We start from the raw sequence: 5,436 nt of genomic DNA, 5'->3' as shown, positions 1-5,436 counted from the left end.
ACCAGGTGTATAAGAGTTCCAGCTGTTTTTACAGTAATCTTAAATACTTTGTCAGTACCTATGAAGATGGTTATATAATTTTCCTCTTTTGGTCTGTGAATGCTGCTAATTGATAAACTTGCTGATGTTGAAACATCTTTAAATTCCTGGAATACATCTACTTAGTTTATCTTGTGTTTCTCTGTTATGTGACTAGATTTTACTCACTAATATTTTATTTAGAATATTTCCATTTATACTCATATCTGAGATTTACCTGTAGTTTTTGGTTGTGTGTTATTTTTGTTAGTTTTTGATACTGATATTATGCTAGATTTATAAAAGTAATTTGGAAGTGTTCCTTCTGAGTTCTGAAACCATTTAAATAGCATTGAAGTAATCTATTTCTGAAAGCCTTGGAAAAATTTTCCTCTGAAACTATGTAGACCTGGTGCTTTCTTGGGTAAGATATTGGGGGATTAGGGAATTGGATGAAGGTAAAGTTATTTTGCAACTTGTTATACTTCCCTTATGGTAATTGGTCTGCTTAGATCTTTCATCTCTTCTGGTGTCAGTTTTTGTAAATTACATTTCTTTATGAAAACATTTCATTTCCTTTTGTTTTTCAAATGTGGTTTTTAGTCATGGGCAATGTGGTTTATTTGGATTCTTTTAGTTTAGTTGGTATTTGTGGTTTGTTTCACTTTTATAATATTTAAATTGCTATTTGTTCTTCCATTTATCTTGAATAGATTAGCTAACAGGTCATTCATTTTATTTATAGTGCAAAGAATTAGAAGTTACATTTAATTATAAGCTTTATTGTTTTCTAATTCTTTAACTTATAATTCTTTTTTTTTCTTTTTATTTTAAGTTCTAGGGTATATGTGCAGGATGTGCAGGTTTGTTACCTAGGTAAACATGTGCCATGGTGGTTTGCTGCACCTATCAACCCATCACCTAGGTATTAAGCCCAGCATGCATTAGCTATTTTTCTTGATGCTCTCCCTCCCCCAACCCCCTCCCCACCCGGACCGCAGTGTGTGTTGTTCTCCTCCCTGTGTTTATGTATTCACATTGTTCAGCTCCCACTTATAAATGAAAACATGCTTTTCCATTTCTTTTTCTTGGTTATTGTTGTTTTCTAACTTCTTGAATGGAATGCTTAATGTTTGTTAATATAAATATTTAAGTTTTTTTCCTGTAAGCACTATCTTAGATATAACCCAGTGATTCAGACATGTAGTGTTTTTGTTATTGTCATTTTCCATATTTCTGGTAAATTCAAATTTGATTTTCTTTTTGACCCAAAAGTTGTTTATGAGAGAGTTAAAGGATTTCTAGGTAATAGAATTTTTGTTTTCCTGTTTTCATATTAATTTCTAGTTTTATTGCTTCGTGATAACAATTGTTTTCAGTATAATTCTTTTTTTAAAAAAGGTTACCATTTCCTTTGTGATTTAATATATGGTTAGTTTTTGTGAGGGTTCCATGAAGGCTTGAAAAAAATTTATTTTCCTGTTTTCAAGGTATGGAGTTTAATGTGTTACAATTTAATTTATTAATTTTGTAATTTAGGTTTTCTACTTTCTTACAAATGTTCTATTTATCTGCTTTCTCATGGACTGAGAGAAAAAATCAAAATATCATTCATTGATGTTTTTCATGATGTGTGATCTTTAATGAAGCATAAAGACCTTTCTAACATGTCAACTAGAGACCATTTCACCCACTGCTCTCTTCCGCTGCCAGTCTCTTCTCTCTCTTCAGCAATGGTGAGGCAGATACCTTGTCCTCAGGCAAGAGAAATCCATGATTTGTTGCTTTTGCCAATAATATAAATGTTGGAGAACTGGGTGGCAATGCTGTTGCTGTTGGCATCTTTTATAGGAACCACATTGAAAAATCTAGGGTGTCTTTCTCCGTTGGTGATCACACCAATTCTTCCCAGGTTAGCACCTCCAGCCACCATACACAGGTTACCAGTGTCAAACCTGATGAAATCAGTAATCTTGCCAGTCTCCAAGTCAATCTGAACGATGTCATTCACCTTGATGAGGGTCAGGGCAGGAGATGATGCCAGCATCATGAGCTACCAGATCAGGGATTTTTCTTTTGTGTTTACAAAGTTTCTTCTCACTTTGAGTAACTTGGTCTCCTCAGGTGTAATAGGATCAACAGCAAGGTGACCCCGGTATCACAGATCAGACGGAAATTCTCTCTGGTCTTGTTAATGCTGACATCTAAGGAACCAGTGGCATAGGTTGTATCAGTCGAGACCTTGTCATTGATCTTAATGAACTGCTGCATGCAGATCTTCTTTGCTTCATCTCCTATCAGTGCATACTTAAGTCTGTTCCTTAGGAAAATGATGAGGGGGAGACTTTCAGCCTGTGGAGATTGGTGTATGGGTGGCAAGCAAACACACCAGTCAAAGTATTCAGCATCCAATGCTTTGGGGCTCCTACCGAATTCAGATGCTTCTTGGCACCAAGAGCCATGGTTGCCCTGGGCAGGGAAAGAGGACCACCATCTTCCAGTGCACAGAGAAATTGTGGCCAATATATCATTTCAAAGAAAGTGGTACTCTTTCTCCTATTTTCTGACACTTTTACTTTGAGTCATGAATGTTGAATGTTGATTCTAAGCTATTTGGTGCATAGGCATTCATAAATGTGATATATTCATTGTGAATAGTCCCCTCTTTTATCATTTAAAAAAGTGCCCTGCTATTATTATTTTTCTTCTCTGAACTCAACTTCGATACAATGATTAGGAACAACCCAGCTATTAATATTGAAATAAAAATTAAAGCCCAATTTTCAGTGAATGAACAAAGTATTTACTTCCTGCTCATGCCAAAGCCAGTGTGATCTGGGTTGCCTTGTTCCACCTGGTGGCTATGCCATTGGGAGTACACGACAGGGAAGAGACAAGTGGAGATGCACACTGGTTCTTACCTGTCTCAGCAAGGAAATGCCAGTCAATTCTTGGCGTAGTCTATTGGCTAGAATTAGTCATAAGTCTGCTTATTTCCACAAGGAAGGCTGGAAAAGACAGGGAAGTCAATAAATATTTGGAAAGGACAAACTGTCTTCCACATTCCACTTTCTGTTTGTTAACATTGCTTAGACTATCTTTTATGTAGTTTTGATGCCTTTGTCTTTTTGGTATCTGTTTTGATTTTTGCTTTGTGCATCATAAAAAATCATATATTAGTTTTACCCATTTATATTCACTACTATGACAGATATAATGGCATATTATTTTATGTAATGCTTTCTAATTTTTAGTCTTTTTCTTAGTCTATCATCTATGATTTTCTTGATTCTTGTAGTTTTTTTCCTGATAAATTGGAATGTTTTTATTTTGTTCTAGTGCTTATATCTGCAATCAAAATGTTGCATAATACCCTTAGACTTCTGTTTCTTCAGAGAGTATCTGAAAATACATATTTCAACTTTACTTGTAACTCTCTACTATGAAAAATGATCTTCCCCTGCCAACTCCTAGTTTACTATTTTATCTTCCTTAGTACTTACTTTTAAATATTTTATACCTTTTTATTTCATTAGCTTTAAGTTAGTTATTTTAACCTCCCAGATGCAAATGATGAGAAAGTGAGCAGACTTACATTTTTATATTCTCTTCCTTTTCCTCTCCAAATTATTTGAAATTTACATAATTTCTACTTTGTATAATTGTTAGGATTTTTAACACTTACACTCTTCTCTGTTGACATACTTCCTAGATTTGTTTTGATCTTGATTGTACAAACAAATAGGGTTAAGTTTCACTGCTAGTCTTCTGGTTGTGCGCGCGCGCATGTGTGTGTGTGTGTCTATCTATTGGTTGGTCAAAGTTCAGGAGTTTAAAAAGGATGCTTGGTCAATCACAGCCAGTGAATGTTCCACACATCTTGCTAGACTAGTATAAAAATCACTGGGTAACTGTTGATTCTAATGACCTGAAAGGTATTCAGTTTTTGGTTTTGGTTTTGTTTTTGATTTCTTGGGGGTGGATTTTGCTTGTTGTTCTTTTTCATTTGAGGATTTTGGGAGGAAAGTTTATTTTTGGTTCCAAATAGAAAAACAAACCTATTTTGATCTTTAGTGCAAATGAGGGCTAGGGACTTAGCCTCCACCACCTCTACACTGCTTCATTCTGCCATTCGCTCATTGCAGCATATGCAAGAATAAAGCAATATAGTTTACTGCATTGTTTACTGAAGGTCAGCCAAACTTTCTGTATTATATTGCATATGAAATTGTTTACAAAAGAAACACTAACTCATACTTCTCTTTATCGGTTGCAAGTGGCACCCAGGGACAGAGGGAGAGTGGGGGGGCTGGTGGGGGAGGGGAGATTTTTTTTTTCTTAAGTGTGCTTCACAAGCCAGGCTATCTTCCAAGGAAGGCAGGCAGTGGGTAGAGCAGAGGGTCTGAGAGCACACTGAAGAGAGATGCTGGTGGGTTTCCCCACCCTCGCCCCAAAGCAGAAAACTAGCAGACGTCAGCTTAGCCCCATCCTGGGCACAGACACTACATAAGGAGATGCTAGAAGTTAAGCAATATTTTAATACTGTAATATGCTTGTTTTCTTTTTCTTTCTTTTTTTTTTTCTCACCAAAAAAAAAAAAGTAAGTAAACTAAAACACAAAAACATATAAATAAAATCCACCCCTCTTGGGGGTGGGAGGCAACCTTAATCCAAACACCTGGCTATGAAAAATTAGAATGTATTATCTCAGACAAGATTTCAGTTCTGGGAGGCAGGGGCATGATTGGGGAGGGGGCTGGAGGCTGAGAGACATAAGTTCTAGAAGGTTCTCTACTACTGTATTCTGTACATAATGTACCATCCCGTGTGGAATCTGTGAGTGTCTTAAGTAGCATGGGCTAGCCAATCTGCCATTCATGGTGTATGGTAAACTCTGAATTCCGTATGTAATAGGATGCAAGTCTAAGCATTTCATGTGGACATAAATGTATCTAGATAAAACTTTCCCTAGCACTGTGGCTGACCTCAGCCTTACTTTTATACTTTAGTATGAAACTGATGAGAACTTTGGTAGTGATTTTTTTTTTTTTACCATATATACATACATATCTATCTATCTGCATACATATGCATGCAGGTGTGTATCTATCTATCTGTCTATCTCAAGTATCTTTCAGGTCTTTGTGTGTGGCTTTCTGAAAGCCCTGTTGTACAAAATTACTATGTGAATGGCAGTCTCTCACATCACAGATGTGGAAAGTATAATTTTATATTTGTATTTTCAAATAAATAAGTTTGTGAAAGCTTTAAGAAAAAAAGGATGCTTGGGAACTAGTTCCTGAGCTCTTGCATGTTCAAAATTGTTTTCCAGTTGTCTTTATACATGAATGACAATTTGTCTGATAGAAAGTTCTTGGGGCAGCCTTTCTTTCCTTGAGAATCTGAAAACAGAGCTGT

General features: G+C 35.9%; 1 pseudogene; it reads right to left on the bottom strand.

The window, feature by feature from the left end:
- Positions 1-1,704: 1,704 nt before the first annotated feature.
- LOC112611576 lies at positions 1,705-2,480 on the bottom strand (annotated as a pseudogene).
- Positions 2,481-5,436: the final 2,956 nt, after the last annotated feature.

This window comes from Theropithecus gelada, chromosome 18, assembly GCF_003255815.1.
Source record: "Theropithecus gelada isolate Dixy chromosome 18, Tgel_1.0, whole genome shotgun sequence".
NCBI lineage: Eukaryota > Metazoa > Chordata > Mammalia > Primates > Cercopithecidae > Theropithecus > Theropithecus gelada.
This window is presented reverse-complemented; position numbering and strand designations above follow the sequence as displayed.